This window comes from Podarcis liolepis, assembly GCF_965112155.1.
Source record: "Podarcis liolepis genome assembly, chromosome: 5".
Lineage (NCBI taxonomy): Eukaryota > Metazoa > Chordata > Lepidosauria > Squamata > Lacertidae > Podarcis > Podarcis liolepis.
This window is the reverse complement of record NC_139556.1, coordinates 914,098-926,001: the sequence shown is the minus strand read 5'-3', so window position 1 is coordinate 926,001 and position 11,904 is coordinate 914,098. Positions and strand designations below refer to the sequence as shown.

Genomic DNA, 11,904 nt, shown 5'->3' with positions numbered 1-11,904 from the left:
GTGGGGTGGGGTGGGGGATTTCTACTCAGCCAAAATTTCTTGTAGCCCAGCAGCTACTTGAAAATAAATACCAGAGGTTGATAGAATTTAAACCTACAAACCAGCTATTTCAGTAGAGTTATAAAAACTGATTTGTGTTTTCAATTTTCAGCTGAACACTGAGTGGAATTTTTCACTTTTTAATGTTTAAATACAGAGCATATAGGGACGCGTGTGGCGCTGTGGGTAAAACCTCAGTGCCTAGGACTTGCCGATCACATGGTCGGCAGTTCGAATCCCCGCGGCGGGGTGAGCTCCCGTCATTCGGTCCCAGCTCCTGCCCACCTAGCAGTTCGAAAGCACCCTTAAGTGCAAGTAGATAAATAGGTACCGCTTTATAGGGGGAAGGTAAACGCCGTTTCCGTGTGCTGCGCTGGTGCTGGCTCGCCAGAGCAGCTTCGTCACGCTGGCCATGTGACCTGGAAGTGTCTGCGGACAGCTCTGGCTCCCGGCCTCTTAAGTGAGATGAGCGCACAACCCTAGAGTCTGTCAAGACTGGCCTGTACGGGCAGGGGTACCTTTACAGAGCATATGATACAGCCCTAGTTTTCAACCATCCTCTCAAGCTGCTCCAGATGAAGAAGTTTCTGAGCGGAGATGAGCACTGGACCGGCCATGTTGGGGTTACCTACATGGGGTGGGCGGGCAGCTCAGCACTGGCCCACTTTGTTCTGGTGGGGGTGGCGTCACTCCATTGGTACATGCGCAGTGTATCCCCCCCCCAAATATTCTCTGCCCATCTAGGGACATATTACAGCTTCCATGCTCAGAACCAATATGGGATTCTGGTAGCCTAATGCAGAGGGTTGTTTCTGAAGTAGTCCTGATTCCTTCCATATCTGCTATAAGTGGCTGTGCTGCTATAAGAGGCCTTATAACAGGTAGCTTTCCTACTAGGGGTGACTTTCCTACAGCCCAATCCATCACATAGTTTTTCTGTATTTTCACAGAAGTAACTCATTCTACATCATTTTTGTTTTCCATCTTATATAGTTCTCTTCTTTAGGAACATGAGATAAATTTGGATGTGAGAGGAATGGGAACAGGGATTTTTTCATAATAATTTTCCTAAAATTCATTCCCACCCACCCCCTTTTTTAACATGGTGTATAAGAAGGGTTTTCAGGTCTCCGGCTCCTGCCCATACAGCACACAAATGTGGCTTGTTCTATTAACTGCAAATGTTTCCCTTTTTGCTTTGATGCTTACCTGTAGCTTTTCTGAAGCTCCCTCTAACTATAACAGGACAATTCTTGGTTGCTGTGGTTTGCTGGATAATATTTCGGGGTTTGGGAGTGTCCTCATCCCCTTCTAATTGGTTTTACTTCGGGTTCTTTGCAAGCCTTGGTCATTTCAATTGACCAATAAATTTCTGAATATTTTTTGCCACTGTGTCATATCTCTTGAATCAGTTGTTATCTTCAAGTTTATCCCATTAAAAAAAGAAACCCCACACCTCTGCATTTTGACAGCCAGTTCATTGCTCTATACTAGGGATGGGGGCTAAATGCAGGTCCTCCTTGCCCCTCTCTATGGGCTCGTCCACACTTCCTCTTGCCCCACTGCTTTCCCCTTGGGTGAATCTTGGTGAGCCAGGACTTCCCTTTGCAAAAGCCATGCTGGCTCTGCTTCAGCAAGGCTTGTTCTTTGTTTGGTTATTTTACCTTTAACAGTACTTCCCACTAGTATTCCCAGGACATGTTAAACTAATTAGCCATAATTTCTAGGATCCCCACTCCGCACTGGATCCCCATTTAAAAATCAGCAGAGGGGCCTCCTCTTGGTAGTTCCATCACCCTCAGAAGTTTAAGGAGACAGGTATCCAGGAGAGGACATTCTCTGTGGCAGTTATGGCATTATCTCCCTACAGAGGTGCATTTGGCATCTTCACTATAGTTTTTGGAAGTATAAATAAGTCACAGCCTTAATAAGCCAAGAAGGCCGAATATTTGTCTTACAAGTGTGAACACCATGATAGAGATTTTCAAAATCACCCAGCAGTGTTATTATTAAAATATTTAAGTATTTTAATAAGTATTAAAATGGCAACTTCTGCCTTTAAATGTGTTAGTGATCTAGCAGTAATGGGGGGGGGGGGATCAGAGATGCAAGTTAAAGAGTTTTGCAAATTGAAACATAAATCAGTCACCATTTTTTAATTAACTCAGCCAAGAATAAAAATAACAAGTTGCTTCAAGTCTTACAATAAATTCTAAATCACTAGCCAATCTCATATTTTAGTATAGTTAGATGTACCTCTCACTGAAATGCCTGCCATGCTGGTATGGATGCTGGCCAAGGGGGAAACTATTCCCTCTCTTCTGCATACACGTTTCCTACTAAGATCTTCAGATATTTTCCTGAATTCAAGAGAGGCATTTCAAATCTGGGCAATAAATATATTTCTCTGTGTCCAGTTCCTCAGTATTATCAGTATTATATTTAAGTTCTCAGGATAAAGGCTGTATGTCCCTAACGAAGCATAAGGAGTAGAACAGTGGTTTGAATAAATTACTGTGAAACCTTTAATTAAGGCAATATCTTGCTGACATACATGAATGTGTCAGATTTCACAGGACTCCCCAACCACCAAAGAGGCCAACAAAAGGTGTATTATTCTTTCTATTTCCTCATCGGCATACTTATTACAATTTTACAAAAGATTGTACCATTTGGCATTGGCATGAATCAAATATACTGAGTAGTTCACAAATAGTCGCAGGTGGTTTTGGATGGGGATGGACGTGTCACGTCCAGTGGAAACTGATGAGAAAAACAATGCAGATAATAAATGGCAACAGCAGCAACAACAAAAACTACATAGCACTTCAATGTATTATTATGCAATCCTTCAACAAAACATACAATTTTTTTGCAGACCAAGAACAAACTGTGCAAAGGTGTAAGAAGGAGCCCACACACCCAGGAATGTTGGCAGGGAGGCTTGTCTGTCTGCCTCCAGCCATGTTTTAAGACTCTGCTTGCTCAGATGAATGGCTGAACACAGGTGCAGTAAATGCACACAAAGAGTGTCAGGAGTCAAGAAACATTTGCAGCGGTTACATTTTACACCATGGTTGCCCACTTCTGTTACTTATGTGGCTGGGATCCTGTCCTGGAACCTCCAGTTGCAGGAGATAAAGGTGGTTAGATGCAGTTCCCAAAACAATGCCCACTCCCCCCCCCATGGAACACCTCTAAACCTTTTAGTATCTTAAAGACAAAAAAAAATGTGGTTTTTGTGGAACGCAAAAATGCTCTGAGCTAGTGGAGGCTTACAACTCCCAGCAAAACACATACTGTACACAAACACACATGCCAACCTTGAGCGACAACTGAGCATGTGCCGTTTAAAATATGAGACTCCTCATTGCCCCAGTCCCACCCACCCCAGGCAGCTCTGCAGTGTTGAGCAGACACAGCACCTCAGTGGTGTGGGCGACTCTCCAAGGATGACTCCAATGGATGCCCATGTGCTTCATCATGCTCAGCACACACATACAAAACAGTTCCTGCTGCCTGCAAGCTCTCCACCCTGAGCTCCCACACTCTCTCCTCGCCTACAAGAAGTAGGCAGCCCCTCTCTAGGAGTTGTAGGACTACTCTTATAGAACCAGTGTCACAATATACTACAGTCTCTTAGGCTGCACCTCCTTCCGCAATCTTTCCTTGCTGCCCTTTATATTTAAAAATCCTAGGTCAAGAAACCTCAAAATTGGGCAGAAAAAATGTGTTGTTTCATGGAAGGCTCTTTGAACCCTTTCTGTGAATGGCAGTGAATGGGGGGGGGTTTCCTCCTTTTGCTGCACACCCTCTGCCCAGAGGAGGGCTGAGATGGTACAAGGGGCTGCAGAAGAAAAGGGGAATTTGCAAAAATCACTCACCCTCCTTCACTTTCTCCTCACAAGATGGATTGAAGATTCCTCTGTGAATGAAAAGAAAACAATGGATACAGTCCACTGACTTCCCTCTTTTTCTGCAATCAGGTACATGCAATCCCAGTAATTCTGACACTTTGGATAGAACAAACTCGTTTGATCAGAAATGATGCTTCCTAATATTTATGGCGGTTTCAAAGTGAGTCTGGTGCTATTAAAAATCTAGCAGACTGTGACAACACTGGAGACTGAAATCTCCTATAACAACTTTGCATGCTATATTACTTTTTCGTTTTTAGAACTTTTATATTGATACAATCCATTCCACTCAAAAAGAAAGCTAAAAATGTTAATACAGCCTTCTCCTACAGCTGAAATTAGGAGGATTATTCCATCAAGTGTTAATGCAGAAAACATTCAGGATCTTGTTTTTAATTACAGATTATCTCGAATGTGAGGTATTGGTTTGTGCTGATGTTGTAATTCCTCATTTCTTCAAGCAAAATGAAATGATCACTCTCTTCCTGCTAAGTTTACAGTTTGGCAATTTGTGGTTGATACGGAAACAGGGGGGGGGGCTCCTCTCCCCCCCTTCCTCTTGGAACATCCGAGGCGATGACCTCGAGGGTGCCCACTTTACACTCACCCTCAGCTCCCCCTCACCGTTGCATAAGCACCACACTTTTCCCAGACCCCAGTGAAACGCTCCTTTCTCTTCCCTTCCACGAGCGAAATAAGCTCTAATATATATATCTCCCTATCTCTCTGCTATGCCTATTCGCGCTCCATACTTATAACGAGTAGACCGTGTGTGGCTGTATCCCCGCTTATTCCTATGGCCGCGCTTTAGCCAATCAGGACAATGCATTCCCTTTGCAGGACTAGCTCAGCTAGCTCTTGCACACCTCATTTAACCCCCTGACAAGCCGATGACGGCCCCCCACGGCGAGAACAATGGAACTGAAACCAGCGACCTTGTAAAACTGTCAAAATCTAGCTACAATGTATCCATTCTTGCTACAATGTATCTATTGATACACATTTGACCGGCAAAGGGCTGAAATCTTCGGAATTTAATATAAAATCAACCGTAACTCCGATTTCCCTCATCTTGGCATCGTTCGACTCAGCTCTTCCTGGACTCCATGATACTAACCCCGACTCCATAATCCCCAAAACGACAGGTCACGTACTCAGGAAGACCCTAATCCTGTCAGATCGTTCTGCCTAGCCCTTCCTCCGGGCAATGCCAGGTGACAGACGATGCATATCTGGACTATTGTTTCATCATCGCCGGTACTTAGAAAGTGTTTACCTTTGCATATCTCTCACTCTGCATACTCCCCCTCCCTTCTCTGAAATGTTAATCCACGAAGCCACACCTTTCTGTAACATATTCATGATGTAACCCAAGGAAACCCAACCCTTCCATAATGTATTCATGACGTTTTTGCAATGTATCATGGGGCATGGAGGGAACTTTTAAAAGTCTATGTCACCCCATTCTCGGGGTTCAATCCCACTTTGAACCTGTTGCGCAATAAACTCGGATCTTCTGCTGCTTGCTCCCGTGTCCGGCTGAACTCATTTTCCTCCGCAGGGACCCGCAGACTTAGTCTGACGGTCTGGGTGGCTGCGTACTCCCGCACCCAGTTTTTACTCTAACATGGTGGAAAATTATATCTTGCCAAAGGCAGTAATGGCACAATTACCAGCAGCACATCAGAATTAGCTGTGGGGTATCTTTCATCCAGGTTTTTGCTATCCCCTGCTGTGGATAATATTAGGAGAAAATGCAATGGTATTCTTCATGTAGAAAGGATTTGTTGAAAATATTGTTTCCTTAATGGTTGAAATATAACTGGGTAGTAACTTATTTGGGGCCATAGTTATGGTTGATGTACCATAAGAAAAATAAAAGAGGTTAGAATATACTGGTCTGTTTTTGGCAGATGGGTGAATGAGTGTAACAAGTCGACTGTTAGTAATGGGCAAATCAGACAATTTTATTCCAAGTTTAGTTCTCAACATCAATTTGCAGTTTAAAAAAGAAAATCCTTGTGAAATTTCATTAGCATTCTAGCGCAACTTTATCCTAATGTGTACGTTGTTGTTTGCAATCTTTGGCTAATTTTTTTGGCTATTTTTTTATACAATTTTCATTAGCTCTGTATGTTATTCTCAGTAATGTATTATTAGTACAGATTTATTTATACCCCACCTTTCACCCTGACAGGACTCATTTTTATGCACTTTTACACATTGCTTGACTTACTCAGCTGATGAACTGTGTTGCAAAAGTGCAAATTTCAAAGGACAGCTGTGCTTCAGTCCATATATTGTTTCAGAAACTACAAATTAGGTAGTGTTGCCTCTAAATGCAAACTACATCTCATTCCTTTTCAAAACATCATTAATCTTTGTCTTTACAAAAATCTGTTCATCATCCAGAGTATTAATATAATAAATAATGTCAGATGTTTAAATGAGATCCAAAGCTTATAAACTGGTATACCGCAATTGCGGTGAATTATGGTAGTTCTTCTGAAATATTTGCCTCAATGGAGCTACACCACCAAGGCTTGTCTCTCCCAAAGACTGTAACACAAAAGGATCGTTTAGTTATCATGAATGTGATGGTGCTTCCTGCTTGGCAGGGGGTTGGACTCGATGGCCCTTGTGGTCTCTTCCAACTCTATGATTCTATGATTCTATGATTCTAAGGCTTCTGTCACATAATGTATAAAAATACAAACCTATAGGTCAAGGCTAAAGCTTCAAAATATTTAAAAGGGCTGACTCTTAAGTTGCTACCAAACAAACAAACAAACAAATACTGGTGCTACTCACAAAATGTAATGTCATAGATCTAGGGTATCAGAGTCTAGGGAAAATACAAGCTGCAGAACTGTGCCCAACAAGAAATTCCTGGGTTAGCTTATGCAAACCAGCCTGGCCAGGCTAGCTAAGTGCAAAGCCACTGAGAAACAATGGAAAGCCAGGTGCTGGGTCATTAAGAGCTATTGACAATGTAAAAAGCTATTATCCCCCCACCCTGCTCTGAGGAGTGGACAGAGACAGAAGATTTGAGAGACTGCCAAGGTGCGGGGGGGGGGGGCATAATGTCACACAGGAAAAATGTGTCCCTTTTAAAACAGAGGGGTTTAGAAAAGGGAAGGGGGCACTTGGCAAAGGTTCTTGGGAAGGAAAAAGGAGGTGCCAGAGCTCCATACAGAAGCCATGTTGGGTAGAAACATCTTGCCAGGCTGGGGCAAAGGCACAGGAATGGTGTGCAGAATGCCTTGGACTCCAAAGCTGCACTGCCATGGGGAACAAGCCCCTCTTGAGTTGTAATGCTGTGAATGCTCTTCCTCCACTGAGAACCATAGGTGTAAAATAAACCATATATCTTAAAACACTACAGTCTCTGACATGCCTGAATTCCCAACAGAAAGATGATGAAAGATGTGATTCTCCAACTTCCAAGAGACTGCGATCTACTCACAGTATAAAAAACTGGCAATGATCTACCCATTGTCATTGGAGGATGGACCAGAGTTGTGGAGCTTTTTTTAGGGAGCAAGAGTTGTTGAACTTTTTTTTGGGGGGGGGGTTGGAGATTGCTCGGGTTCCAAATATCGACCAGTATCAATCAGTAGATCGCGATCGACATGTTGGACATGCCTGTTCTATACAGTAAAACTACAAGGGTTTGGAGAGGGAGGCTGTTATGTACTGAGTTGAATAGGATCCAAACTGCAGCAGTCTAATTGGTCCTAGAACAATAGGATCCAAATTGCAGCAATCTGATTGGTCCTAGAACAATAGGATTCAGAATGCAGCAGTCTGATTGGTCCAAGAACAATGCAGCAGTATGATTGGTTGGCAGGAACCACCCAATCATGCTCCAGATATAAGTGAATCCACAACCTGATTGGCTTACAGTAGAATTCCAGAGTTAACCAATCATGTGCAGCCCATTGTGTAAATAATGTATATAAAGCAGAGACTTTGAGGGGACATTCATTCATTCCTCCTCACCACTATGAGCTGAATAAAGAGCATGAAATCACTTTGCGACTCTGAGTATATTTCACTGGCGACGAGGATGGGATCCCGCTGAGCTGACTGCCACACACAGCACCGCAGCACCGCCACCTGCCGCACCGCTGCCTCGCACCGTGTATCCAGGCTTCAGCTCCGGGACACAAGGAACTCAGAATGGCAACCGACAGCAGCTTCTCGCCATTCAACCCAGCATCTGGAGACTGGGAAGCGTACGCCTCCCGTTTCACCTTCCTTCTAGAAGCCAAAGGAGTCACCGATGAAGAAGACGCCAAGAAGAGGGCGATATTCTTCAGCATCTGCGGAGAGGAGACATTTGAAATCGCCCGGGCTCTCCTTGCACCTGAAGACGTCGCTACTGTTCCATACAAAACAATAATGGAACAGCTGAAGGGGCACTTTTCGCCACAGCCCTCAGTGGTGGCTCGTCGAAATGCCTTCTACGCAAAGCAGCAAGCCCCTGGGGAAACCATAACTGGGTTTGTGACCTCTCTCCGCCAAGCTGCCCGGTTCTGCAACTTCTCAGAGCTGGAGAACATGCTTCGTGACCGCCTCGTCGGTGGCCTGAAGGATGAGAAGCTGCAACGACGCCTCTACGCCAAGAAGGACCTAACGTTCCAGGTCGCTCTGGAGGAGGCCCTGGCAACGGAAGCTGCCAAGAGGTCGACACAAGAGGCACGACCGAGCCTGCCACCCCAACCGAGGGTCCACCATGAAGACCTCACCGATGACTCAGGATCTGACAGGGAGGAGGTGCACCGAGTACAGCAGCGCACTCAAGCAGCCCACATACCACAGCGGCCTCGACGAGAAGGAGGGAACTGCGCAAGCTGCGGGGAAAGTCACGAGAGGAGGACCTGCCGTTTCCGCAACGCAGAGTGCAGGCAGTGCAGAAAATTGGGACACATCGCCCGGGTGTGTCGAGCTCGGCCCACCCGACGCCAGGCATCAGATGACCAATCCAAGAGCCCCAGTTCCCGGGGCCCAATGCACCAAGGCAACTCTACGGAGCTCACGGACCTCCAGGTATACCAGTTGCCCCACCCCAACGTAGAGAAAATTTATGTAGAGGTACAGATAGAGGGGGCCCCATGCCGCATGTAGCTTGACACGGGTTCAACTCTATCCATAATCTCGGCAAGGACCTTAAGGAAACTGTGTCCTACTGGGGGTCCCAAACTCAGGCCGGCCCCATTCACCCTCCGGGACTTCCAGAAACGTAAGGTCCCCACAATGGGGGTGGGGACCTTCAGGGTGCAATACCGAGGGCGGACGCGGCAACTGGACTTGCTCGTGGTCAAGGGCCCCTACATTAGCTTACTGGGATTGGCATGGTTTGGACCACTGGGGCTAGCCATCACCGGGGTGAACCACACTACCTTACAAGTGGACGTGGACGCCATCTGCAAGGAATTTCCAGGGGTTTTCGATGGAAAATTGGGACAGTATACGGGCCCCCCCATTGCTCTACAGCTTGACCCCGCAGTACGACCGGTCAGGCTCAAGGCCCGCCGGGTCCCGTTCGCCCTGAAACCCCGTATAGACGAGGAATTGGACTGGCTTGTGGAGCAAGGAGTGCTGGAGCCGGTGCCTAATGCCCCCTGGGAAACCCCAATCGTCACACCCGTCAAGCCTAATGGTTCGGTCCGCATCTGCGCAGACTACAAATGTACCATAAACAAGGCCCTCACGGCCCATGCATACCCAGTGCCAGTGGTCAGCCATGTCCTTGCCACCCTGGCGGGGTCGAAAATTTTTGGCAAGCTGGACTTGGCCCAAGCATATCAACAGCTGCCAGTAGATGAGGCCACAGCAGAGGCACAGACGATTGTGACGCACAGAGGAGCGTTCAGGGTAAAGCGGCTGCAATTCGGGGTCAGCGTGGCACCAGGCATATTCCAGAATCTAATGGACTCGCTCCTTAAAGGGATTCCTGGCGTCACCCCCTTCTTCGATGATGTGTTGATTGCCGGGCCCACACCAGAGGAGTTTGAGGACCGCCTCCGCACTGTTCTGCACCGTTTCCAGACGGCGGGTCTCAAGGTGAAGCGGGAAAAATGTCTACTAGGAGTGCCTCAGGTGGACTTTCTGGGATTTATGGTGGACGCAGAAGGGGTCCACCCGACTGGGGACAAGGTACGGGCCATCTGTGATGCCCCAGCACCCAAGAGCAAGACTGAACTTCAGGCCTTCTTGGGACTATTGAACTTTTACCATTCCTTCCTTCCCCACAAGGCGGCGGTAGCAGAGCCCCTACACAGACTCCTGGAGAAGGGGGCCCCTTGGGTGTGGGGCCAGTGCCAGGAGGCTGCATTCCAGGCAGTCAAGGACTTGCTTGTCTCAAACTCGGTCTTGGCACACTTCGACGAGAGGCTGCCGGTGGTGCTAGCATGCGACGCCTCACCCTATGGCATTGGCGCTGTCCTGGGACACCAACTCCCGGATGGAAGAGAGGTACCGGTAGCATACTTTTCCCAGACACTCAACGCAACCGAGCGGAACTACTCGCAAATAGACAAGGAGGGTTTGGCAATCGTGAAGGGAGTAAAAAAATTCCATGATTTCTTGTACGGGCGGCCCTTCACCGTGGTGACTGACCACAAGCCATTGCTTGGCTTGTTTGCCCCCGAAAAGCAGACCCCCCAAGTGCTGTCTCCTCGCGTCCTCAGGTGGTCAATTTTCCTTGCCAGCTACCAGTATGCACTGATTCACTGCCCGGGGAAGGCAATGGGCCATGCAGACGCCCTCAGCAGGCTACCACTACCGGAAACAGGCCCCAACCCAGCACCTGCACAAGAGGTTATGAGCCTGGAGCTGCTTCCCGACCGCCCCATTCAGGCACAAGAAGTTGCACGCCATTCCAAGAAAGATAGGGTCATCTCCCGGGTCCTGGACTGGGTGTGGAGGGGATGGCCCAGCAGCAGCCCTGGGCCAGAATTTGCTGGCTACACAACCCGCAAACATGAACTGTCAGCCCACAAGGGGTGCCTGTTATGGGGAAGCAGGGTCGTTGTTCCCCAGCCCCTCCGCAAAAGGGTCCTCACAGCCCTACACGAGACACACCCAGGGGTAGTAAGAATGAAGGCCCTTGCCAGGAGTTATGTGTGGTGGCCAGGGATCGACGGAGAGATAGAGGCCTGGGTCAAACACTGCCAGGCCTGCCAAGAATCCCGCCCAGATCCCCCAAGGGCTCCAGTCCAGTCCTGGGAGTCCGCCCGAGCACCATGGTCACGCCTGCATGTGGACTTCGCTGGCCCCTTTCAGGGGAAAACATTCTTCATAGTGGTGGACTCCTACACCAAATGGCTGGAAGTCGCACTGGTACCGTCCACTTCCACATCCGCAGCCATCCGGGTACTACGCAGGCTGTTTGCAACCCACGAGCTCCCTGACACTCTCGTCTCAGACAATGGGACTGCATTTACGTCAGGAGAATTCCAAACCTTCACAGCGCAGAACGCCATCCGCCACATCCGTTCGGCGCCATTCCACCCTGCCACCAATGGCCAAGCAGAACGCATGGTGCGGACCACCAAGGACACCCTTCGCCGCATGACGCAAGGGGATTGGGAGTACCGCCTTGCCACATTCCTCCTAGCACAGCACAGCACCCCCAGCTCAACGACTGGCCGGAGCCCCGCTGAACTACTAATGGGTCGGCGCCTTGCAATCAGATTGGACCGCCTTCACCCCGATAGAGCTCAGGATGAGGTAGTGGTGGGGGAAGGCAGGAACCCCCGGACCTTCGAGGCCCAGGACCCAGTGTACGCAAAGAATTTTGGGGCAGGCCCAGCATGGGTACCCGCCACAGTCACCAGGGTCACTGGCCCCGTGTCCTACGAGGTGATAACGGATGGGGGGCAATGCTGGCGCCGCCACTGCGACCAGATACGGCGACAATTCCCAGGAGAAAACCAGGAGG

General features: G+C 48.1%; 1 long non-coding RNA gene across 1 annotated transcript; it reads right to left on the bottom strand.

Moving 5' to 3' along the window:
* Positions 1-2,175: 2,175 nt before the first annotated feature.
* On the bottom strand, positions 2,176-3,968 carry LOC310707843. Its single transcript, XR_014526747.1, has 2 exons — positions 3,924-3,968; positions 2,176-2,802 (listed from the first exon to the last, which is right to left on the bottom strand). It is a non-coding gene; the product is annotated as an uncharacterized lncRNA (long non-coding RNA).
* Positions 3,969-11,904: the final 7,936 nt, after the last annotated feature.